This window comes from Schistocerca nitens, chromosome 7 (genome assembly GCF_023898315.1).
Source record: "Schistocerca nitens isolate TAMUIC-IGC-003100 chromosome 7, iqSchNite1.1, whole genome shotgun sequence".
Lineage (NCBI taxonomy): Eukaryota > Metazoa > Arthropoda > Insecta > Orthoptera > Acrididae > Schistocerca > Schistocerca nitens.
The window spans coordinates 12,947,935-12,975,856 of NC_064620.1; positions in this window are offsets into that span (position 1 = coordinate 12,947,935).

Below are 27,922 nucleotides of genomic sequence, written 5' to 3' on the forward strand. Positions count from 1 at the left end.
GAAACGAGAAATAACAGCAGCTATCCAAACTGTTACGCCTGATATGCTAGAGAGAGTGTGGAACGAGTTGGAGTATCGGGTTGATATTGCTCGTGTTTCTGGAGGGGGCCATATTGAACATCTCTGAACTTGTTTTTGAGTGAAAAAAAAACTTTTTAAATACTCTTTGTAATGATGTATAACAGAGAAATGGTTCAAATGGCTCTGAGCACTATGGGACTCAACTGCTGTGGTCATAAGTCCCCTAGAACTTAGAACTACTTAAACCTAACTAACCTAAGGACAGCACACAACACCCAGCCATCACGAGGCAGAGAAAATCCCTGACCCCGCCGGGAATCGAACCCGGGAACCCGGGCGTGGGAAGCGCGAACGCTACCGCACGACCACGAGATGCGGGCTGTATAACAGAAGGTTATATTATGTTTCTTTCATTAAATACACTTTTTTAAAGTTGTGGTATTCTTTTTGAATCACCCTGTATAGTGTCAGAAGAACAATGTCGAAAGTTCTTCTATTCTTGAATGCGTATTTACTCTAGCAACAAGGCATGTCTGACTTCGTTAACGTAACTTAATTTGTTTTTTATTAATACATACGCAATAATCAAGAAAATCAGGATGTGATGTGATAAGGATACCTTCTTAATCCGTTTAAATCCACTTTTACTGTATTTGTATCGATAGCATATGAAGGTGGAACTCCGAAACCAATGCTTTTTTGTTTACTGGTACTGGTTCTAGTTCGTCACATTTTCAGCTTTCAAGTCGTGTGCATAACATTTTTAAGAATCGCCTTTTACATAAAGCTTACTTACGTCTACAGTGTTAGCCCATAACGTGGCGTAGGGATAGCGTCCTTGATTAGTAATCAAAACGTTCTAGATTGCGGGTTGGAATCACGCCACCGGCTACATTTTGATTAACAATCAGCATTGGCGGCCGAAGACTTACGGCATAAGAAGTTACCTTCGTTCATTCTGTCAACTGCGTTGTCAAAGAGGGTGGAGGAACGGACAGAGGTTCAGGGCACTCTCTTGTGCTTGGTGTGGGAAACTGCCCCTAGAGGCGGAAGAATCAGCAGTAATCAACTGCATGAGGATGCACAATATGGCCTGTAATCAAAAAGTGTCATGATGATTCCTCCCTTAACAAAAGATTCAGAATAGTTCCCCATTCGGATCTCCGGGAGGGGACTGCCAATGGGGAGGTTACAAAGATTGAATGACTAACGAAAAGATAACGTTCTACGAGTCGGGGCGTGGAATGTCAGAAGCTCGAACATGGTACGGAGACTAGAAAATGTGAGAAGGGAAACGCAAAGACTCAGTCTCTACATAGCAGTGGTCAGTGAAGTGAAATGTAAAGAAGACGAGCATTTCTGGTCACAGGAGTATAGGCTGATATCAACAGCAGCAGAAAATGTTGTAATGGGCATAGGATTCGTTATGAATATGAAGGTAGGGCAGAGAGTGTGTTACTGTGAATAGTTCAGTGACAGGGTCGTCCTGATAAATATCGACAACCAACGGACACCGACAACGATAGTTCAGGTGTACATGCCGACGTCGCAAGCGGAAGGTGAACAGATAGAAAAAGTATATGAGGATATTGAAAGGGTAATACAGTTCGTAAAGGGAGATGGAAATCTATAGTCATTAGGGGTTGGAACGCAGTTGTAGGGGAAGGAGTAGAAGAAAAGGTCACGGGAGAATATGGGCTTAGGACAAGGAACGAGAGAGGAGAAAGACAAACAGTGTTCCGCAATAAATTTCAGCTAGTTAAAGCGAATACTCTGTTGAAAAACCATAAGAGGACAAGCTATATTTGGAAAAGGCAGGGCGATGCGGGAAGATTTCAGTTAGGTTACAGCATGATCAGATAGATTTTCCGAAATACGATATTGGATTGTAAGCCATACCCAGGAGAAGATATAGACTCAGATCACAAAGTAAAACTGATGAAGAGTAAGGTGAAGTTTAACAGATTAGTCAGGAAGAATCAATACGGAAAGAAGTGGGATACGGAAGTACTAAGGAATGACGAGATACATTGGAAGTTCTCTAAGGCTATAGCTACAGCAATAAGGAATAGCTCAGTAGAGAGCATAGTTGAAGAGGAATCGACATTTCTAAAAAGGGCAATCACAGAAGTTGGAAAGAAGACCACAGGTACAAAGAGAGTAATTGCGAATAAAATTATGGTTAACAGGAGATATACTTCAGTTAAACGATGAAAGAAGGAAGTACAAAAATGTGCAGGGAAATTGAGGAATATAGAAATACAGCTCGCTGAGGAATGAAATAAATAGGAAGTGCAGCGAAGCTAGGGCAAAATGGCTGCATGAAAAATACGAAGAAATCGAAAAAGAAATGACTATCGGAAGGACTGACTCTGGATATAGGAAAGTAAAAACAATCTTCCCTTAAATTAAAAGCAACTGTGATAACATTAAGAGAGCAAGAGGAATTCACAGTTAAATGCGGAAGAGAGCATATAGATGGAAAGAGTACGTTGAAGACCTCTATAAGTAGGAAGATTTGTCTAATGTGATAGAAGAAAAAACAAGGGTCGATTTAGAAGAGATAGGGGATCCAGTATTAGAATCATAATTTAACGGAACTTTGGAAGACTTAAGATCAAGTAGGACAGAAGGGATAGATAACATTCCATCAGAATTTCTAAAATCATTGGGGGGAAGTGGCAACAAAACGACTATTCAAGTTGGTGTGTAGACTGTATGAGTCTGGCGACATAACATCTGACTTTAAGAAAAATATTAAAAAAAGGGTTCAAATGGCTCTGAGCACCTTGTTACTTAACATCTGAGGTCATCAGTCCCCTAGAACTTAGAACTACTTAACCTAACTAACCTAAGGAAATCACACACATCCATGCCCGAGGTAGGATTCGAACCTGCGACCGTAGCGGTCACGCGATTCCACACTGAAGCGCCTTTAACCGCTCGGCCACACCGGACGGCGGAAAAATATCATCCACACGATTCTGAAGACTGCAATAGCTGACAAGTGCGAGAATTATTGCACAATCAGCTTAACAGCTCATGCATCGAAGTCGTTGACAAGAATAATATGCAGAAGAATGGAAAAGAAAATTGAGGATGTGTTAGATGATTATCAGTTAGGCTTTAGGAAAGGTAAAGCCACCAGAGAGGCACTGCTGGTGTTGAGATTGATAATGGAAGCAAGACTAAAGAAAAAGCGTTCGACAATATTAAATGGTGCAATTAGTTCGAAATTCTAAGGAAAATGGGGGTAAGCTAGAGGGCGAGAGGGGTAATTTACAATATGTACAAGAGCCAAGACGGAATAATAAGAATGGACGACCAACAACGAAGTGCTCGGATTAAAAATGGTGTTAAGACCGGGATGTAGTCTTTCGCTTCTACTGTTCGATCTGTACCTAGAAAAAGCAATGATAGAAATAAAAGAAAGGTTCTGGAGTGCTATTAAAATTCAAGGTAAAAGGACATCAATGACACGATTCGCTGATTACATTGCTGTCATAAGTGAATATGAAGATGAATTACATGATCTCCTGAACAGGACGAACAGTCTAATGAGTACAGAATATGATTGAGAGTAATTCAAAGAAAGATGAAAGTAATGAGAAGTAGCAGAAATGAAAACAGCGAGAAACTTAACATTGGGACCGATGGTCACGAAGTAGATGAAGTTAAGGGATTCTACTACCTAGGGGATGAAATTACCAATGACGGACGGAGAAAGGAGGACATCAATAGTAGACTAGCACTGGCCAGAAGAGCTCTCGCCAAGGGCTCTGGCCAAGAGAAGCCTACTAGTATCAAACATAGGCCTTAATTTGAGAAACAAATCTCTGTTAATGTACATGTGGAGCATAGGTTTGTTTGGTAATGAAACATGGACTGTGGGAAAACCGAAAGAGAAGGGAATCGAAGCATCTGAGATGTGGTGTTACAGACGAATGTTGAAAGTTAGGTGGACAGGTAAGGTAAGGAGTGAGGAGGTTCTGCGCAGAGTCGGAGAGGAAAGGAAGTGTGGACAACACTGACAGGAAGAAGAAATAGGATAGGATATCTGTTATGACATCAGCGAATGACTTCCTTGGTAGTACAGGGAGCTGCGGAGAACAAAACCTGTAGAGGAAGGCAGAGACTGATACGCATTCAGCAAATAATTGAGGACGTAGGTTGCGAGATGAATAGGTTGGCACAAGAGAGGAATTCGTCACGGGCCGCATCAAGCCAGTCAGAACACTGATGACTCAAAAAATAAAGAAATAAATAAAATAAAAAGAACGTGTGCCGCGAGGAAAGAAGCAAGGCAAGCTATCGTATTATTGAAATGTCGTAGAAAGAGTACTGCATAGAAGTACCCCTCCAACGTTTTTTTTTTTTTGTTTAGATTGTCGGTGCTTTAGTCTCCCTGTAGTTTACACATCTTCTCACTCTGAAATCCCTCCTATAACGCGTCATTCAGTGTGTGGCCAACAGTAGCAATTAACGGGGTAAAGAGAAACTGCTACAATAAATGTAAACACCGCAACCACACTTCATATAAACAAAAGAAAATATCACTTGAACTGCTCCACTTACGAATCAGTTGTGATTTCTTTAGACTTTAGATTACGATCGTAATGGTTAGTACACTTGTAAGCGATGCAGACTGTCATCTTTCGTGAAACAACAACGTCTCCACACACCAGATGTTATTTGGGGTAGGACGACGAAGGTCGTAAGTATTCCCAACAGCCGAAACTGGACACGGGCACGTCGGAGTGACCTCAACGGGAAGTACAACGACACTGAATCATAGAGGTACACAGGCAGTGAATATAATATTTTGGGCTATTTAAGATGGCGGACGTCGGCCTCGAGTTTGTGACATAATGACAAACTCCCTTCTTTTTTTACCTCCATGGAAGACGCAGATTCAGTTTTTATCTCTGCCCGATTTCAACTGTTTTCGATGCTCATATAATGTTTTTCTGTTGGCAGCGCACAACAAGTTCTTGTAATCTCTCTCTCTCTCTGTCTCTCTCTATCTCGTGTTTTAGCTGTGCTAGAGTATAAACGTGCCTACTGGTTATATGTCTAAATTAGTCTTTTATCATATCATTGTGTGTGCTGTAAACTTGGCCACGGATAGCGAATTTTGTATAAAGGTTAATATTATGGATATGAGAAGGCATTTTTTCGACTAAGCGTGAAAAGGTAGATACAAATTTCAACGACTGTGTGTTTTCATTATAGCCATTACTGAACGGCCGTTGTTAAACACTTTAGTAATCAACTGGCTCTGAGCACTATGGGACTTAACATCTGAGGTCATCAGTCCCCTAGAACTTAGAACTACTTAAACCTAACTAACCTAAGGGCATCACACAGATCCATGCCCGAGGCAGGATTCGAACCTGCGACCGTAGCGTTCGCGCGGTTCCAGACTGAAGCGCCTTTAACCGCTTGGCCACACCGGCCGGCAAACACTTTAGTGTCTTTCATATTTTATGTTCCTACAATGTAGGACAGCAAACGAGTCCAGTGTGATTTCGTTTTACGAGGTCCGTGACGAGTCTGGGCACACAAACGAAATATTTTATTGCAGATAAGGTTCATAAGAAAATGAGCAAGAAATAACACAAGAGTTTAACTGGATTACCCTGTATAAAAGTCTGCGTCGTCATGAAATGACAGCCTAACGGATGAAGTAATTCAAACCTTAAGTCGTGCTGCTGGAACCAGTCGAGAGACATGCTAGTGAACTGCTGTAAATCACTTGTATAGCATCACGGGTGCAAAGATAGTACATGACGTGTTCTCCAGAAGCTCCAGGACTGTTTGCATAATGGCGCTGCTGCCCAGTAGCCAGTGGTAACGAGGAAGAGTGTGTCGCGTCGCTTGGAGTGCGGCAAACAGCGACGCTCTTCTTCCGTAAAGCAACTTGCAATAGAAAAAAAAATAATGTGGGGAAACATAAGTAATTATAGGACTTCTGTGACGTTTTGGGAAAGGAGACACCTCATCAGATACTCGTTTATGATGAAAAGACGCTGTATTTGATTGCTGTGTAATCGATGAAACGAGCTTTCGTGTCTAAGCCCAATAAGAGCTTCGAAATTAGGAGTGATGTGGGATCAAGTGTAAAATTATGCTGATACGTTCTCCTTTAGATTTAAGGTTTTTAGGCCTTTAAGGTTAATTTCGGTGAAAGTGCTACGATATCAAGAGTAATAGTGTCGTAATAATAATCGAGTCATAACGCAGTGTGGCGGATTTTGATTGTATTATAACAAGTATAATTCCATATAGCGTTAGAGTTGGGTAATTTATTCTCATCTTGTATTGAGAGAGTCCTAAGTAGCAGAATGCTCTTGTTTGGCTCTGAAACGACGCTTTTCACCCGGGTAAGGCATCATTAGGTTATCTGGAAGTACAACGAAAAACAGCCATAATAAATAACCGGGACGTGGTCCTATCCTCGCATGAAAATGAAAAACGTGAATGTAATGTAACTGGGTCGATAAAAAATCTGCTCACCAAGCGGTGGCAGAAAAGGCACATAAAGAGAGATTATAATTATGCAACCTTTCGGAGCCAATGGCCCCTTATTCCGGCAGAAGGGTTGAAGGGGAAGGAAGAGGGGTGAAGGAAAAGGGCTGGAGCCGGCCAGTGTGGCCGAGCGGCTCCAGGCGCTTCAGTCTGGAACCGCACGACCGCTACGGTCGCAGGCTCGAATCCTGCCTCGGGAATGGATGTGTGTGATATCCTTAGATTAGTTAGGTTTAAGTAGTTCTAAGTTCTAGGGGACTGATGACCTCAGATGTTAGTCCCACAGTGCTCAGAGCCTTTTGAACCATTTGAAAAGGACTGGAGAGGTCTAGGAAAACGGGTAGATTTTGGAAAAGTCACCCAGAACACTGACTCAACCAGCGCAAATTTAATTATAACCATCCTGTATTCCTTGCTCCGTTAGGTATTGGATACCGCAATCCTTCTGTTTCCAGGCACGCACTTTACCACTTCCTTTTACTTCTCTTTCTTCCTTGTTTGTAGTCTTCCACCCTGAAACTTTTTCCTTTCTCAAAGCAAATATAAAGCCAGACCAACAAGGTATTACATGCATTGAGCGAAAATAGTAGTGGCATGTAATATACAATCCATGTGAGTTAAGCCATTACTTGTAACTGTTTATGACATCATCTAACTATGAACTCCTTGTATTCTTAGCATTGAGAATGGCTAGCTTCTAGCCGAAATCTAGATCTGCACAATAAAAATTAAAAAAAGGACGACTGATCGCTGCAATATATAATTTACACGTCAATATAACAGTCGCTAAGTGCAACAGCGTTGTGAATGGAAGGTAACCCGATGAATATATAATCTATGCTTTTAAAAATAAATATTCATTTTTAAGTTACTTTTGTTTCGTATGAAGAAATAAACCTTGGCGTCTCCGCCATCCTCAGTCATAAATAATGTACAGAAGTGGTCGTAATTCGCGCTACAATTTTTCACAGCCTTTCTCGCCACTTGCGATACGCCTCTCGCGACAAACGCAAACAGCAAGATGGCGCAATATTTTGGATCAGAAACAAAGTGGAAAAGTTTTGTTTTTCTGTGTAAAAAGCAGCCACACAGCATCCAACGAACGTGAGTAGACGAATAGCTAAGCAACAGCTAAATACACACCAAAATAATTGGTTTCCACAAACACTACCACAACCCCAAGTATGTACTGCTGACATACGAAGTTCACCTTTGAGTATTTGTTTACTAACAGCCGCTCCCGTGGTTGCAGATGACATGATGTTCGCTAAGTATAAAAAGACGGCAACAGAAAAAGAGCACAGGAAATATGTCACAAACAGCGCCAATAATAGCTTAAAACATGCTGTAGCGTACAATAAATAAGGTAGTATAAAAGTATCAATATAAAATTATATTTCAAAAGACGATTTGTAAAAATGTAATTATGTTTTACTGTGTTTGCATAACTATACCACTTTCTGCATGTTTTAGATTAAAAAAATGCCATTGATGATTGTGATATTTGTCGCCGAAACTAATTTGGGATAATGAACAAATAACAAATAACACGGTGTTTGCACCAAGGCGGACTCAACTTGTGATATTACTGTTTGTGTGGGTAGGATACAAACCAGAAAATCATTTGTATTAGCTTGTCTATTTTGTTCGTATTATATAAATTGCTTTGTGTCTAGTCATGCACATGGCAGCGTTTTAGTAGTGGAAGTTGAAGTCTGTCTAGTCGAAGAAGTTCTCGATTTGATATATTGCTCCTGTTTTTCCGTTCAAGGAGTGCTAATTTTGGGGCGAGCGCACTACCGCAGGTGTGTTTGTGGACCAGGGAGTCGGTTCTCACACAAAACGCACATGGTGCAGTCGTACTGAAGTGAATCTTACGTACTTTCCATTCATCTAGATCTTATCATTGGCGAGAAGGTACTAGAGAGAGCGTACGCGCCTTGATAAAAAGGGTTCACGGCTATTCCACCACAGTGTTTTCCATTCAGCCTGCGGGTCCTCAATCTCAATGGAATTGCATGTAGTTATTGCCGTCGTAAGGCTATAAATGTTTCTCGTCCACAATTGATTCGTTCGGTCTGGGTTGGCGCGCGTGTGGCTGAATTCCAAAAGATATTGGTCAGAAAGAGTCTGAAAAGCTTTTAAGAGTGTTGCAGAGTAGGTTGTTTTGAGAAAGTATTCGATCCACTGGCACTCCTTCAAGATATTTAGCATTGAAGTTAGGCAATCCGTCCATTGTGTGCGCAAATTCGAGCGGCCCGCCAGACGTAATTAGTGTCAGCTGTTCTCAGACCGTAGATGTCAGCGCACGAGACTGCTCGGCCTTGGGCTCGGGTTGGCTTCTTAACACCGCTCCATGTCCACTTCTCTTATCGCCCGGTTGTTCGGTTTTAGAAAAACAAACGAAGCCCCCTGGCGGGCCGCTTGGATACGCTTATGCAACTGCCTCACTGGCTCACTTCAATGCCAATTATCTCGGAAACAGCGCAACGTACACAATTTTTTTCCGTAAGTTATCTTTTAGCGCAACCTACCACGCAACATCCTTACAGGCTTTTCAGGTTGTTTCTGACCAACCTGTTTATCCGTATAAAAGTGGTGTTCCAGTACTGCTGATCGTTGCAGTGCACCTTTGTGGTTTCAAGGTTTCGATCAAATGCTGGATACTGCTGGGGCACATCCTCTGAGATTTCTTACGCATACGGTTGATAAAAAGAGCAGAACAGTGATATTTCACACTAGTAAGGCTGCTGCCTCAGCAGCAATCGCATGAGGCTATTGAAACTGAGCAGCCCAGTCTTGCTGATCGCCCAGTGACAAGTGTTTTTGTAAGAAGGGTCCCCAGCAGTTTTGTACAACAGGATGCACGTGTATCTTAAGTGATCCCATTACTATCTTAATGTCAACGTCGACGTGTGTGACAACTCGCAATTTAGTAAACGTCTGCCACTCTTGTTTCTTCGAGATAACAAAATGTCCCTCTTCGAATTCACGTTTCAAAGTTTCTCCGTCCCGTATTTCATTCGATGTCTCTTGCATAGTGTATTTAGGCTCTGGCTCTGAGCACTATGGGACTGAACATCTATGGTCATCAGTCCCCTAGAACTTAGAACTACTTAAACCTAACTAACCTAAGGACAGTACATCTACATCTACATCTACATCTACATTCATACTCCGCAAGCCACCCAACGGTGTGTGGCGGAGGGCACTTTACGTGCCACTGTCATTACCTCCCTTTCCTGTTCCAGTCGCGTATGGTTCGCGGGAAGAACGACTGTCTGAAAGCCTCCGTGCGCGCTCTAATCTCTCTAATTTTACATTCGTGATCTCCTCGGGAGGTATAAGTAGGGGGAAGCAATATACTCGATACCTCATCCAGAAACGCATCCTCTCGAAACCTGGCGAGCAAGCTACACCGCGATGCAGAGCGCCTCTCTTGCAGAGTCTGCCACTTGAGTTTATTAAACATCTCCGTAACGCTATCACGGTTGCCAAATAACCCTGTGACGAAACGCGCCGCTCTTCTTTGGATCTTCTCTATCTCCTCCGTCAACCCGATCTGGTACGGATCCCACACTGATGAGCAATACTCAAGTATAGGTCGAACGAGTGTTTTGTAAGCCACCTCCTTTGTTGATGGACTACATTTTCTAAGCACTCTCCCAATGAATCTCAACCTGGTACCCGCCTTACCAACAATTAATTTTATATGATCATTCCACTTCAAATCGTTCCGCACGCATACTCCCAGATATTTTACAGAAGTAACTGCTACCAGTGTTTGTTCCGCTATCATATAATCATACAATAAAGGATCCTTCTTTCTATGTATTCGCAATACATTACATTTGTCTATGTTAAGGGACAGTTGCCACTCCCTGCACCAAGTGCCTATCCGCTGCAGATCTTCCTGCATTTCGCTACAATTTTCTAATGCTGCAACTTCTCTGTATACTACAGCATCATCCGCGAAAAGCCGCATGGAACTTCCGACACTATCTACTAGGTCATTTATATATATTGTGAAAAGCAATGGTCCCATAACACTCCCCTGTGGCACGCCAGAGGTTACCTTAACGTCTGTAGACGTCTCTCCATTGATAACAACATGCTGTGTTCTGTTTGCTAAAAAATCTTCAATCCAGCCACACAGCTGGTCTGATATTCCGTAGGCTCTTACTTTGTTTATCAGGCGACAGTGCGGAACTGTATCGAACGCCTTCCGGAAGTCAAGAAAAATAGCATCTACCTGGGAGCCTGTATCCAATATTTTCTGGGTCTCATGAACAAATAACGCGAGTTGGGTCTCACACGATCGCTGTTTCCGGAATCCATGTTGATTCCTACATAGTAGATTCTGGGTTTCCAAAAACGACATGATACTCGAGCAAAAAACATTTTCTAAAATTCTACAACAGATCGACGTCAGAGATATAGGTCTATAGTTTTGCGCATCTGCTCGACGACCCTTCTTGAAGACTGGGACTACCTGTGCTCTTTTCCAATCATTTGGAACCCTCCGTTCCTCTAGAGACTTGCGGTACACGGCTGTTAGAAGGGGGGCAAGTTCTTTCGCGTACTCTGTGTAGAATCGAAGTGGTATCCCGTCAGGTCCAGTGGACTTTCCTCTGTTGAGTGATTCCAGTTGCTTTTCTATTCCTTGGACACTTATTTCGATGTCAGCCATTTTTTCGTTTGTGCGAGGATTTAGAGAAGGAACTGCAGTGCGGTCTTCCTCTGTGAAACAGCTTTGGAAAAAGGTGTTTAGTATTTCAGCTTTACGCGTGTCATCCTCTGTTTCAATGCCATCATCATCCCGGAGTGTCTGGATATGCTGTTTCGAGCCACTTACTGATTTAACGTAAGACCAGAACTTCCTAGGATTTTCTGTCAAGTCTGTACATAGAATTTTACTTTCGAATTCACTGAACGCTTCTCGCATAGCCCTCCTTACGCTAACTTTGACATCGCTTAGCTTCTGTTTGTCTGAGAGGTTTTGGCTGCGTTTAAACTTGGAGTGAAGCTCTCTTCGCTTTCGCAGTAGTTTCCTAACTTTGTTGTTGTACCACGGTGGGTTTTTCCCGTCCCTCACAGTTTTACTCGGCACGTACCTGTCTAAAACGCATTTTACGATTGCCTTGAACTTTTTCCATAAACACTCAACATTGTCAGTGTCGGAACAGAAATTTTCGTTTTGATCTGTTAGGTGGTCTGAAATCTGCCTTCTATTACTCTTGCTAAACAGATAAACCGTCCTCCCTTTTTTTATATTCCTATTAACTTCCACATTCAGGGATGCTACAACGGCCTTATGATCACTGATTCCCTGTTCTGCACTTACAGAGTCGAAAAGTTCGGGTCTGTTTGTTATCAGTAGGTCCAAGATGTTATCTCCACGAGTCAGTTCTCTGTTTAATTGCTCGAGGTAATTTTCGGATAGTGCACTCAGTATAATGTCACTCGATGCTCTGTCCCTACCACCCGTCCTAAACATCTGAGTGTCCCAGTCTATATGTGGTAAATTGAAATCTCCACCTAAGACTATAACATGCTGAGGAAATTTATGCGAAATGTATTCCAAATTTTCTCTCAGTTGTTCTGCCACTAACGCTGCTGAGTCGGGAGGTCGGTAAAAGGAGCCAATTATTAACCCAGCTCGGTTGTTGAGTGTAACCTCCACCCATAATAATTCACAGGAACTATCCACTTCTACTTCACTACAGGATAAACTACTACTAACAGCGACAAACACTCCACCACCGGTTGCATGCAATCTATCCTTCCCGAACACCGTCTGTACCTCCGTAAAAATTTCGGCAGAATTTATCTCTGGCTTAAGCCAGCTCTCTGTACCTATAACGATTTGAGCTTCGGTGCTTTCTATCAGCGCTTGAAGTTCCGGTACTTTACCAACGCAGCTTCGACAGTTTACAATTACAATCCCGATTGCTGCTTGGTCCCCGCATGTCCTGACTTTGCTCCGCACCCTTTGAGGCTGTTGCCCTTTTTGTACTTGCCCGAGGCCATCTAACCTAAAAAACCGCCCAGTCCACGCCACACAACCCCTGCTACCCGTGTAGCCGCTTGCTGCGTGTAGTGGACTCCTGACCTATCCAGCGGAACCCGAAACCCCACCACCCTATGGCGCAAGTCGAGGAATCTGCAGCTCACATGGTCGCAGAACCGTCTCAGCCTCTGATTCAGACCCTCCTCCAGTACACAACACCCAGCCATCACGAGGCAGAGAAAATCCCTGACCCCGCCGGGAATCGAACCCGGGAACCCGGGCGTGGGAAGCGAGAACGCTACCGCACGACCACGAGATGCGGGCTGTATTTAGAAAAGCGCCAAATTTCTGCCGGGTGTTTCCTGCCCAAGTGTCGCCGCTAACTTAATTTTCAACAGACGTTTGTAGTAGGAAGTGGATCGCCGGGAGTTAGCATGACTGTAACTGTGCTTACAGGGTGTTAACAACACTGAAGAGCCAAGCAAACTGCTACACCTGGAATCCTGTAGCGCCCCCACGAGCACGCAGAAATGCCCCAACACGAGTGGCATGGATTCGACAAGTGTCAGAAGTAGTGCTGGAGGGAACTGACACCATGAGTCGTGCAGGGCTTAAGAGTACGAGAGGGTGGAGATCTCTTGTGGTCGGCACATTGCCAGGCATTCGAGATGCGCTCAGTAACGCTCACCTCTGGGGAGTTTGTTGGCCAGCCGAAGTGCTCGAACTCAGAAGACTGTTCCTGGAGTCACTCAGTAGCAGTTCTGAACGTGTGGGGTGTTGCATTCTCTTGCTGTAGTTTTCCTATCCGTAGGAATGCACAATGGACACGGAATGGATGCAGGTGACCCGACAGGGTGCTTACGTAGGTGTCAGCTGTCAGAGTCTACATCTACATCTACATTCATACTCCGCAAGCCACCCAACGGTGTGTGGCGGAGGGCACTTTACGTGCCACTGTCATTACCTCCCTTTCCTGTTCCAGTCGCGTATGGTTCGCGGGAAGAACGACTGTCGGAAAGCCTCCGTGCGCGCTCTAATCTCTCTAATTTTACATTCGTGATCTCCTCGGGAGGTATAAGTAGGGGGAAGCAATATACTCGATACCTCATCCAGAAACGCACCCTCTCGAAACCTGGCGAGCAAGCTACACCGCGATGCAGAGCGCCTCTCTTGCAGAGTCTGCCACTTGAGTTTATTAAACATCTCCGTAACGCTATCACGGTTACCAAATAACCCTGTGACGAAACGCGCCGCTCTTCTTTGGATCTTCTCTATCTCCTCCGTCAACCCGATCTGGTACGGATCCCACACTGATGAGCAATACTCAAGTATAGGTCGAACGAGTGTTTTATAAGCCACCTCCTTTGTTGATGGACTACATTTTCTAAGCACTCTCCCAATGAATCTCAACCTGGTACCCGCCTTACCAACAATTAATTTTATATGATCATTCCACTTCAAATCGTTCCGCACGCATACTCCCAGATATTTTACAGAAGTAACTGCTACCAGTGTTTGTTCCGCTATCATATAATCATACAATAAAGGATCCTTCTTTCTATGAATTCGCAATACATTACATTTGTCTATGTTAAGGGACAGTTGCCACTCCCTGCACCAAGTGCCTATCCGCTGCAGATCTTCCTGCATTTCGCTACAATTTTCTAATGCTGCAACTTCTCTGTATACTACAGCATCATCCGCGAAAAGCCGCATGGAACTTCCGACACTATCTACTAGGTCATTTATATATATTGTGAAAAGCAATGGTCCCATAACACTTCCCTGTGGCACGCCAGAGGTTACCTTAACGTCTGTAGACGTCTCTCCATTGATAACAACATGCTGTGTTCTGTGTCGTAACTAGACGTATCAGAGGTCACATATCACTCCAACTGCACACGCTCCACACAATTACAGAGCCTCCACAAGTTTGAACAGTAACTTGCTGACATGCACAGTCCATGGATTCATGAGTATGTCTCCATACCAGTACACGTCCATCTGTTCGATACAATTTGAGACTCATCCTATCAGGCAACCTGTTTCTAGTCATAAACAGTCCAATGTCGGTGTTGACGGGCCCAGGCAAGGTGTAAAGTTTTGTGCCGTGCAGTCGTCAAGGGTACACGAGTGGGCCTTCGGCTCCGAAAGCCCATATCGATGATGTTTTCTTGAACGGTTCGCACGCTGACACTTATTGATGGCGCAGTATTGAAATCTGCAGCAGTTTGCGGAAGGATTGCACTTCTTTTACGTTGAACGATTCTCTTCAGTCGTCGTTGGTCCCGTTCTTTCAGGACCTTTTTACTGCCGCAGCGATGTCGCAGATTTGAGGTTATACCAGATTCATGACATTCATTGTACACTCATCAAATGGTAGAACGAGAAAATCCCCACTTCATCGCTATCTCGGAGATGCTGTGTGCCATCGCTCGTGCGCCGACTAATACCACGTTCCGACTCACTTAAATCTTGATAACTTGCCATTGCAGCAACAGTAACCGATCTAACAACTGCGCCAGACACTTGTTATCTTATACAGGCGTTAACGACCGCAGTGACGTATTCCTCCTATTTACATATCTCTGCAAATATGCATGTCTATACCAGTTTCTTTGGGGTTTCAGTGTAATATCTAGGAAAGGAGGAATGGTTACAGTACTTGAAAAGAAACAAACGTTCATATAAACAAATGGTTAATTGGTTTATTTTCTTATTTACATACCCTTTTATGTTGTTACATTTTGCTTCGTTCCTGTGTTTTTGTTTCCGAATTCCGAGCTTGGTTCTATCGACGCTTTTTATTTTCAAATGTTGCTTGTTTTGGGAAGTGTTAATTCAAAGCCTTGTTAGGTTTAACTGAGTTGCCCTGTAAGATTAAATAAACAAATTCTGTAAGTACAGTGTTGAGATGACGATCGGTAGTGGGAGCTGACTCTATAGCTCTTATAGTCTTGTGTTTACTGTGTACTAAACATTCTTCCCCTCACCAGAAATCAAATCAACTATTTCTGGAAGGACGCCACCGAACAATTATGTGTTAACAGCCTCATCTGGAGAGCGACTTTGTTAACAGGCTATTATTAAACAGAGAGGTAAAAGTAATTGGGCAACCAGGGAGAGTACCTAAGTACGCGAGGACGACAGCATCGCTTATTGTTCATAGTTTATGACAGCCAATAAGAAGTGTTTTCCCGAGTTCTGGAGACAGTACATTGCCCGGACTACTGATGGAAGGGTCGGGATGCAGTTTTCATTGACGGAGAATGCTCCAAAAAATGCATTAGGCTGGCGCGTAACTCATTTTTCTATCTGTAGTTCACAACTGCTATTTGAGTTTACATCATATAATACTGTCACTTGGAGATAGAGAATGGAGCTGTGCACGCTAGAAAATGGAATGCCAAGTGGAGAAATCGGAACATTTGCAACCTATCCTTCTGTTTGAGTACAGTAGAGGGGTCAAAGCAGTGGAGGGAGCCAGAAAAAAATGTGCTGTGTATTGGGATAACGCCATTCAACAGAGCACGGCAAGAAAATGGTTTTAGGATCGTTTTGACATTAATGAGTCCCCACGTTGAGGAAGAACTTCGAAGTTGGATGAAGATCGTCGAAACGCATCATTCCACAATAATTCACGTCAGTGTACTCGAGAACTGTCACATGTGACGAACTGTGATGATTCCACCAACGCGTGACATCTACATGCAGTGGGGAAGGCTAAAAAATCTGTTGTGTGAGTATCGCATTCTCTAATCCAAAATCACAAAAATCAGCGTGTGGCCAAAGGAGTATCTGTGCTTGCTCGTCATCAATGGGTTCTTTAACGACCCCTACCATTCCTAACCTGCATCGTTATTACACTACTGGTCATAAAAATTGCTACACCAAGAAGAAATGCAGATGATAAACGGGTATTTATTGGACAACTATATTATACTAGAACTGACATGTGATTACATTTTCACGCAATGTGGGTGCATATATCCTGAGTAATCAGTACCCAGAACAACCACCTCTGGCCGTAATAAAGGCCTCGATACGCCTGGGCATTGAGTCAAACAGAGCTTGGATGGCGTATACAGGTTCAGCTGCCCATGCAGCTTCAACACGATACCACAATTCATCAAGAGTAGTGACTGGCGTATTGTGACGAGCCAGTTGCTCGGCCACCATTGACCACACGTTTTCAATTGGTGAGAGATCTGGAGAATGAGCTGGCCAGGGTAGCAGTCAAACATTTTCTTTATCCAGAAAGGCCCGTACAGTACCTGCAACATGCGGACGTGCAATATCCTACTGAAATGTAGGGTTGCGCAGGGATCGAATGAAGGGTAGAGCCACGGGTCGTAACACATCTGAAATGTAACGTCCACTGTTCAAAGTGCCGTCAATGCTAACAAGAGGTGATCGTGACCTGTAACCAATGGCACCCCATACCATCACGCTGGGTGATACGCCAGTATGGCGATGACAAATACACGCTTCCAATGTGCGTTCACCGCGATGTCGCCAACCACGGATGCGACCATCATGATGCTATAAACAGAACCTGGATCCATCCGAAAAAATGACGTTTTGCCATTCGTGCACCCAGTTTCGTTGTTGAGTACACCACCGCAGGCGTTCCTGTCTGTGATGCAGCGTCAAGGGTAACCGCAGCCACGGTCTCCGAGCTGATAGTCCATGCTGCTGAAAACGTCGTCGAACTGTTCCTGCAGATGGTTGTTGTCTTGCAAACGTCCCCATCTGTTAACTCAGGGATCGAGACGTGGCTGCACGATCCGTTACAGCCATGCGGATAAGATGCCCGTCTTCTCGACTGCTAGTGATACGAGGCCGTTGGGATCCAGCACGGCGTTCTGTATTACCCTCCTGAACCCACCGATTCCATATTCTGTTAACAGTCATTGGATCTCGACCAACGCGAGCAGCAATGTCGCGATACGATAAGCCGCAATCACGATAGGCTACAATCCGATCTTTATCAATGTGGGAAACGTGATGGTACGCATTTCTCCTCCTTACACGAGGATCACATCAACGTGCCACCAGGCAACGCCGGTCAACTACTGTTTGTGTGTGAGAAATCGGTTGGAAACTTCCCTCGTGTCAGCGCGTTGAAGGTGTCGCCACCGGCGCCAACCCTGTGTGAATGCTCTGGAAAGCTAATCATTTGCATATCACAGCATCTTCTTCCTGTCGGTTAAATTTCGCCTCTGTAGCACGACATCTTCGTGGTGTAGCAATTTTAATGGCCAGTAGTGTAATGACGAAATACGTTGTGTATGCTAACATAAGGAAAGGATGGAGTGGTTTGGACGAAACTAAGTAACTACTCCCCTCACGTAGACCTGCGCGCATCCAGAAAAGAATGTTATGCATCTTGTCGAACAGCTACGGTGTGATGTACTACATATTGCTTCCATGGGGTGTCACCATCACTGCTGAAAATTACTGGCAACAACTGAGACGTCTTGCAGACGCAGTCCAAGAACAACGCCCAGGAAGAATGGGCGAAGTGATGCTACTCAACGATAAAGCCCGCCCGCATTCTGCTAGGCTGACAAAAAGCAGTATAGAGGAGCTGGGTTGAGAATTCATTCCGCATCCACTTTATTCAGCTGTTCTCGAGTCCACAGATTTTCACGTTTTCCGCTCTCTGTCAAACGTTTCCAAATGAAAATTCGCTCCGAATATGGCTCGACGAGGTATCCGCCTCAAAAACTGCGTGATTTCTGCAGTCGTAGAATCGAGAAGTTACCGCAGCGTTGACAGACTTGTGAATAGTCCACGAGAATATATCATTGATGACTAAAGTCTCTGTTATCCTTTGTATTTATTATACTTACTGAAAAACGCTACGAACTTATGCACCAATCCTATAGTTACATAAAGAAAGTCTAACTTAAGAGAGTGTACACCCAGTGTAATTACAGATGTCTACTCTGAATGATTTTATTGAGGGTTTTTTGCAAACCAGCTCGAAAGTAATCTTTTTTTCCTACAGGTCCTGACGTACTATACAGCCTGTGCTTAGAGATGTTACTTTGCTGCGAAGTAACGCTATTCGTAATATTAAGGCGAGCCAATCTTGTCGCTGCATACTGTACGAAAAAATCTGACTGTAAACAGACTGACTTTTGTTGCTGTTACCAGTCGATAGATTACCGGTTACAAATGGATGCTAGCTATTCGTGATTATTTGAATTTTGAGTGAACTAAATAAACATTAACTTTTGGATCAAGAACTGTGTATTTATTGTTTAGTACGGACGTGGTGACAGTACATTTGACTTTTCGCTATGACAACAATGCGAAGTTATTTTTCGATGTGCTTTCTTGAATGAGACATTGAAACCGTTCTTGAAGTGTAGAGCAAACTTCCAGCAGAAAAACAGTCCACATAACCGTTCAGAAGTGTAAAATTATGTACTTACAAAACGAAAAATAAACCGTAATATTCTATGACTATAGTAACAGCAAGTCACAGCTTCAGTCGGTTAACTCATACAAATACCTTGATGTGGGACATGAACTGGAGGGAACATATACGCTCTCTCGTGGTTATTGCAGTAGGTCGACTTCGGTTTATTGGTAGAATTCTGGGGAAATACAATCAGTCTGCCGATTGCTTACAGTTCGCTTCTGCGAGCCTTCCTGTAATAATGCTCAAGTGTGTGGGACCCGTACCAAATACTACTAACAGATGATATTGAACGTACATAGAGAAGGGCAACACAGTTAGTCACAGGTTCGTCTGGGGCGAGGGATTGTCGCAGAAATACTGAAGAAATTGAACTGGTAGACTCTTAATGATAGACGTAAGCAATCCCGAGAAAATCTACCTATAAAGTCTGTATCACTCCCATAGCGATCGTTAGGAAAAGATTACAAAAATTAGTACAGTCACAGTGGCATTGAAACAATCATTCATTCTGCGCTCTGTACGTCAATGGAACGGGAGAAAACCCTAATAACTGGTATAGTGGGGCGTACCCTCTGACATGCGCTTCACAGTGGTTTGAAGAGCACAGATGTACAGTCGTGCTCAAAAGTAACCGAACGACCTGAATTGCATTTCACCTGATTCTCATACAACCCTCATAATGGTTCCAACAAATCACCACTAGAAAACACTGCTCCGTATCGCAATAACTCAAGATGTAAAGTTATACAACGATACCACAAATATCAGTGAACACCTTATCACAGACAAGACTGTCCTTAAGGCTTGTAAGCTCACATTTATTACAATAAATGAGATACCTGAAATGTTAACATTCTCATTTTTACGTCAGATAGGTAATGCACGAAGTAAGTTAGTCGCATTCATTATTTCCTCTTTATAGGAACATACCGTACTTACTATTTAACACAAAATGACATTAAAAATTTAAGTTTTCACGAGCTGCTAGTTGAGAATATATATGTACTTCAAATGACACGACGAACCGTCTCGTTCTGCATATGGATTGAAACCCAGGTCATGCAGAGTAAGCAAAGATTTAGTGACTGACTGAAACGAACAGTCATTCCTGACTAGGCATACAGAGAGTGATATACCTCGATTTTAGACAGTATCAGTTAGAAAATATCAACTTTAAATTACATAACGTAAACATTTTTGACGGACGCGAATTCCTACCCAGCATCTATTGTCCCTTTTAACGAACTACGAGAGATGTTAAATATTGCTTCTTCACAAGTAACTTACTTGAAATGTCGTGAGGTAAAGCTTTATGTTGGACTGGGATTCGAACCCAGAACCTAATCGGATTGTTATTGAAGCACAATCAACTGTGAGACATCGGATTTTCTCGGCGGTGGCAAGATGTTTTAACTGAAATGACGAGACGAAACATTAATGTTTTCCTTCCGAGGACTCCAACCCGGCATCTATCGCTGTTATATTCTAGAGAAAACGAACGTTAAATATGGGTTTGTTACACCACAGCGACATGTGAGCATGTTTGACCTAGAAATAATATGACGAAGAGTTCAGTGCTGACTGGTAATCGAACCCCACACGAAGTGGCCGTGCGGTTAAAGGCGCTGCAGTCTGGAACCGCAAGACCGCTACGGTTGCAGGTTCGAATCCTGCCTCGGGCATGGATGTTTGTGATGTCCTTAGGTTAGTTAGGTTTAACTAGTTCTAAGTTCTAGGGGACTAATGACCTCAGCTGTTGAGTCCCATAGTGCTCAGAGCCATTTGAACCATTTTTTTTGAACCCCACACATATCGTTGTTGACTACACGCAAAGAGACGTCAGCTACCGAATTTTTCTCCACCAGCAGTTCGGAATAACATCTTTGAACTTACAGTGATATCACAAACAGTTCTGTGTCTCCCTGGGAGTCAAAAACGTCAGATATCGTTAGTGTTGACAACGAATGAAAATACATTAAGAATCAAAATTATTATCCACCAGCAGATATGAGTTCTCATGCTAGAGCTTGATAATACGTAATGAAAACTTTAGTGCCGGGCCAGGATTTGAACCCATTCACCCGCAATATGTGGAGATGTTGAGAAATCTGCAGTTTTGAACAAACAACAACTTGTAGTCGAACTGTAGTCGAACTGAAGGGATTAAATTCCCCGTTAAGGGCGATCTGACTTGCATTCCCAGTTCAGAACCATTTTTATCGACATACAGAAGCTCAAATAAAAGGTGGAAAAAGTGTCCTGTGACTCTACATACCGTTTGTTTCGTCACTAGGAATAAATAACTTGTATAAGAAAACTTACTGGTGACAGAGTTTCTACATTTCACCACTCCTGACTTTATTGTGGTTCAGCCTAATGTCTACTTGGTAGAGAAGGAATATCAAGTTTAATGTGAATTTCAGACCACAATGCCATTATACCCTCTTCACTTGGCGTAGCCAGAAGAGAATAGAATCTGCATGTTCCTATCAAAAATATTTAGCAGAAGTTGGAATCAAACCCAGACCACGAGGATATGAATCTATCAGAAATCCAACAGACCACCAAATCCTCTGCCCTGTGGCTCATTTTTCTATTGTAATACCGTTGCGCCACACTGGATGAGAATTCTGTACATTCATTTACTTGGTTGACCGAATCGCCATGAACTAGCTACCTCGGCTACCCAGTGCATACATTCGAGTCTATTTTGTAATCATCGAAATAAAATCACGCGACTGCCACCCACACAGAACTTCGAACAGTGTAGGATGCAGGAATTTAACTAGGAAGTGTTTCTTTCCACCTGAGCTACCATATTGCACTATCTGTTTGTTGAAAACGTCGTTCAGTGCAAAACAAAAGCTGTAACAGTCTGTCTCTCAGAAGTCTACATCCGGCCTTATGCATTATCTCACAACACTGTGGAATGCAGAAGTTCTGGAGGAATTGTTGTTGAGTTCTGGAGCTGCTGTAGCTACGGTTCAGCTAGTAGTGTAACAGTAAGTTTAATGTACTATAGACGAAAGGTCGGGAGTTCAAGTCACTGCTACATTTTTTAAAACGCAATTCTGCTGTATGCTGTAGTTATCAATCTAATGGAACTTTGAACATAATTCCCTTCACTTCTCAACCCAAAATAGTCGCATGTGGAAAAAGGGCCAACTGCAGCGACATTTTGTTCTGTTCAGGTTCAATAGACGGCGAGGCAGGAGATGCATGTTGAAACTTTTGTATTATGAATGGGTAGAGCGCATCGTGCCAAAATACGTCAGAAAAGTATTTTCTACATCAGCTGTTGTGTGGTAGTGGCATTTTATTCTTCTTCAAACCTTGTTTGACAGCTTTAACTCAGAACAAGTTTTCTACATGCATGTAATCAATAAACTGCATGTGCATTGTCAGACTGTTATAGATAGCACTAGAGAATTCGCATATATCTTTGATGATTAATTTCTCTCTCATGTTTACTATTGTTTAAACAACACTAAAAGAAACCCTACGAAAATTGTGCACTGTATTATAAGAAATGAAATAAAACTACCCACGATGAACTTACCACGAATATCTGTTTTAATAAAGCTGAGTATCTGTATGCAAGAGTGCCTCTATCGAACCGAATTAGTAAAATACTACTCACCTAGATTTCGATTGGGTCTATGTTAATTGGAATGCTGTGACATACTCAAGAGGTATGCAAATGTAGCATTTCATAAATAAAGTTACGTATTCCTGTTGTTGTTGTGGTCTTCAGTCCTGAGACTGGTTTGATGCAGCTCTCCATGCTACTCTATCCTGTGCAAGCTTCTTCATCTCCCAGTACCTACTGCAACCTACATCCTTCTGAATCTGCTTAGTGTACTCATCTCTTGGTCTCCCTCTACGATTTTTACCCTCCACGCTGCCCTCCAATGCTAAATTTGTGATCCCTTGATGCCTCAAAACATGTCCTACCAACCGATCCCTTCTTCTAGTCAAGTTGTGCCACAAACTTCTCTTCTCCCCAATCCTATTCAGTACCTCCTCATTAGTTATGTGATCTACCCATCTAATCTTCAGCATTCTTCTGTAGCACCACATTTCCAAAGCTTCTATTCTCTTCTTGTCCAAACTAGTTATCGTCCATGTTTCACTTCCATACATGGCTACACTCCATACAAATACTTTCAGAAACGACTTCCTGACACTTAAATCTATACTCGATGTTAACAATTTCTCTTCTTCAGAAACGATTTCCTTGCCATTGCCAGTCTACATTTTATATCCTCTCTACTTCGACCATCATCAATTATTTTACTCCCTAAATAGCAAAACTCCTTTACTACCATAAGTGTCTCATTTCCTAATCTAATTCCCTCAGCATCACCCGATTAAATTTGACTACATTCCATTATCCTCGTTTTGCTTTTGTTGATGTTCATCTTATATCCTCCTTTCAAGACACTGTCCATTCCGTTCAACTGCTCTTCCAAGTCCTTTGTTGTCTCTGACAGAATTACAATGTCATGGGCGAACCTCAAAGTTTTTACTTCTTCTCCATGAATTTTAATACCTACTCCGAATTTTTCTTTTGTTTCCTTTACTGCTTGCTCAATATACAGATTGAATAACATCGGGGAGAGGCTACAACCTTGTCTTACTCCTTTCCCAACCACTGCTTCCCTTTCATTCGCCTCGACTTTTATAACTGCCATCTGGTTTCTGTACAAATTGTAAATAGCCTTTCGCTCCCTGTATTTTACCCCTGCCACCTTCAGAATTTGAAAGAGAGCATTCCAGTCAACATTGTCAAAAGCTTTCTCTAAATCTACAAATGCTAGAAACGTAGGTTTGCCTTTTCTTAATCTTTCTTCTAAGATAAGTCGTAAGGTTAGTGTTGCCTCACGTGTTCCAACATTTCTACGGAATCCAAACTGATCTTCCCCGAGGTCCGCTTCTACCAGTTTTTCCATTCGTCTGTAAAGAATTCGCGTTAGTATTTTGCAGCTGTGACTTATTAAACTGATAGTTCGGTAATTTTCACATCTGTCAGCACCTGCATTCTTTGGGATTGGAATTATTATATTCTTCTTGAAGTCTGAGAGTATTTCGAATGTCTCATACATCTTGCTCACCAGATGGTAGAGTTTTGTCAGGACTGACTCTCCCAAGGCCATCAGTAGTTCTAATGGAATGTTGTCTACTCCCGGGGCCTTGTTTCGCCTCAGGTCTTTCAGTGCTCTGTCAAACTCTTCACGCAGTATCTTATCTCCCATTTCGTCTTCATCTACATCCTCTTCCATTTCCATAATATTGTCCTCAAGTACATCGCCCTTGTATAAAGCCTCTATATACTCCTTCCACCTTTCTGCCTTCCCTTCTTTGCTTAGAACTGGGTTTCCATCTGAGCTCTTGATATTCATACAAGTGGTTCTCTTCTCTCCAAAGGTCTCTTTAATTTTCCTGTAGGCAGTATCTATCTTACCTCTAGTGAGATAAGCCTCTACATCCTTACATTTGTCCTCTAGCAATCCCTGCTTAGCCATTTTGCACTTCCTGACGATCTCATTTTTGAGACGTTTGTATTCCTTTTCGCCTGCTTCTTTTACTGCATTTTTATATTTTCTCCTTTCATCAATTAAATTCAATATTTCTTCTGTTACCCAAGGATTTCTATTAGCCCTCGTCTTTTTACCTACGTGATCGTCTGCTGCCTTCACTACTTCATCCCTCAGAGCTACCCATTCTTCTTCTACTGTATTCCTTTCCCCCATTCCTGTCAATTGTTCCCTTATGCTCTCCCTGAAACTCTGTACAACCTCTGGTTCTTTTAGTTTATCCAGGTCCCATCTCCTTAAATTCCCACCTTTTTGCAGTTTTTTCAGTTTCAATCTGCAGTTCATAACCAATAGATTGTGGTCAGAATCCACATCTGCCCCTGGAAATGTCTTACAATTTAAAACCTGGTTCCTAAATCTCTGTCTTACCATTATATAATCTATCTGATACCTTTTAGTATCTCGAGGATTCTTCCAGGTATACAACCTTCTTTTATGATTCTTGAACCAAGTGTTAGCTATGATTAAGTTACGCTCTGTGCAAAATTCTACAAGGCGGCTTCCTCTTTCATTTCTTCCCCCCAATCCATATTCACCTACTATGTTTCCATCTCTCCCTTTTCCTACTGACGAATTCCAGTCACCCATGACTATTAAATTTACGTCTCCCTTCACTACCTGAATAATTTCTTTTATCTCGTCACACATTTCATCAATTTCTTCATCATCTGCAGAGCTAGTTGGCATATAAACTTGTACTACTGTAGTAGGCGTGAGCTTTGTGTCTATCTTGACCACAATAATGCGTTCACTATGCTGTTTGTAGTAGCTAACCCGCACTCAAATTTTTTTATTCATTATTAAACCCACTCCTGCATTACCCCTATTTGATTTTGTGTTTATAACCCTGTAATCACCTGACCAAAAGTCTTGTTCTTCCTGCCACCGAACTTCACTAATTCCCACTATATCTAACTTTAACCTATCCATTTCCCTTTTTAAATTTTCTAATCTACCTGCCCGATTAAGGGATCTGACATTCCACGCTCCGATCCGTAGAACGCCAGTTATCTTTTTCCTGATAACGACGTCCTCTTGAGTAGTCCCCGCCCGGAAATCCGAATGGGGGACTATATTACCTCCGGAACATTTTACCGAAGAGGACGCCATCATCATTTAATCACACAGTAAAGCTGCATGTCCTCGGGAAAAATTACGGCTGTAGTTTCCCCTTGCTTTCAGCCGTTCGCAGTACCAGCACAGCAAGGCCGGTTTGGTTAGTGTTACAAGGCCAGATCAGTCAATCATCCAGACTTTTGCCCCTGCAACTACTGAAAAGGCTGCTGCCCCTCTTCAGGAATCACATGTTTGTCTGGCCTCTCAACAGATACCCCTCCGTTGTGGTTGCACCTATGGTACGGCTATCTGTATCGCTGAGGCACGCAAGCCTCCCCACCAACAGCAAGGTCCATGGTTCATGGTGGGTATGTATTCCTAGAAACCCAAAATTTTCTTGTCAGCAACAGAAAGAGGCGGTACCTGTTGTGCCGCATTATAAGTTTTTCACCATTGCACTATGAGCCAAAAGTATTTTTTGTGTTTTCCTTATCGATGTTTGATCGGACTGCTTGTAGCTCTTTCGCAGAAGGGATAAAAAAAGGATAAAAACGTCATAGTCAGCGAGACTGGGACCGCGAACCAGAACAGACGCTTTTTCTACACGTCAGCATGTTGCCACAGAGCTAGCGAAGAGCCATATGTCTGGGGTTCCCATTACGAGTATAATTGTGGCTAGAACTCGTAAATCGCTATTTAAAGGACAAGATTGGTTGCGATATCCACGTGCAATGACTTTCCTGGGCTGAAAACCGTAAATGTACAACATTTTGTTACACCTCAAGTGATAATAACTTAGATTATTCAATGGAAATACAGGAAAAATCAAGTGAACTTTGAGGCTTAATTCCGTGCATACCAGGAAGTAACTCGTCGTTCACAGAATTGCCAAACATACCTTGTTCAAATGGTTCTGAGCACTATGGGACTCAACTGCTGAGGTCATTAGTCCCCTAGAACTTAGAACTAGTTAAACCTAACTAACCTAAGAACATCACACACATCCATGCCCGAGGCAGGATTCGAACCTGCGACCGTAGCGGTCTCGCGGTTCTAGACTGCAGCGCCAGAACCGCGCGGCCACTTCGGCCGGCTAAAACATACCTTGTCTTGTTGCCAAATCTACTCAAAACTAAGAAAGTCATTCATGGACGTTTTCGTGCCTGGCCGATAGTCGAGCATAACAAACAAATAAAAATAAAAAACAATGTTTGTGTGTGTGTGTGTGTGTATGAGAAGAGAGAGAGGGAGAGATAAATATAAAAAAGAATGAGAGAGAGAGTAAATAATTGTTGTTATGAAACTGCATCATGGTGTGTAAAGAAGTCTTCCACTAAAATGGCACGTTTTACATCATTACAAAATGTCGTATTCATAGTCTATGGAACAAATATTAATCAAATCTAATGATATTGCTGACTAACCATGAAGAGTCATAAATTACCGAAATTTTCGCCAAGATCAGTAACCAAACCTAAACAAGAAAAAAAGAGACCACAGTTTTGGTAATAAACTGTGACTCCTATGAAGACCGTTTCGTCTTTGTTAACTAACCACGAAAGATATCTGATATACCTCCATTCAGTAGGAACAAAGTGTGCATGCATTTAAAGATGAAGCTCATGATGTGAAGTTCTGTAAGGTGATACAAACCCAACACGTAAACGGATTGTTAACTAAGTAAAAGCAAATGTCGTGTATCGGTTTTTCTTACCAGCTGCTAGGTGTTTGAATCTAAAATAAGGATACAACTTTTTGTGCCTGAGCGACAATCGAACCGCACACCAACCGTCCTTCTTTATCATCCACTAATATAGTTTAAGTATCAATTGGTTACTCACCAACAGTAAGAAGTGTGCGTGTTTGACCAGAAATAACGACACCTATTGCGAATGTTGGAAACACACGAACAGACACTAAATAGGCATGTTAATTTTCACTAGCATGCCGGTATGCGCGAGATAGGGCTTGAAATGAAATTATGAATATTTTTGTACTGGATCAGTATTCAGACTCACATACTTACCTTTGGAGGAGACCTAGAGAAGATTGCAGTCTTGGGAAAAGGAACGAAATGACTGAACTATACTGTTCCGAGAGATTCAGATCCAGAAATGAGAAGATACGAATTCAAATCACAGTCGAGCACCAAATTTTTCAACATCCGTAGTTCAATCAAGTACAAGTAAAATAAGAGCCCCGTTCTTTTAAATGGCTATCGGTTCATCAAATAAAAAAAAATTTCTCATGTAAGTAATTTTACTGGTGACACTATTT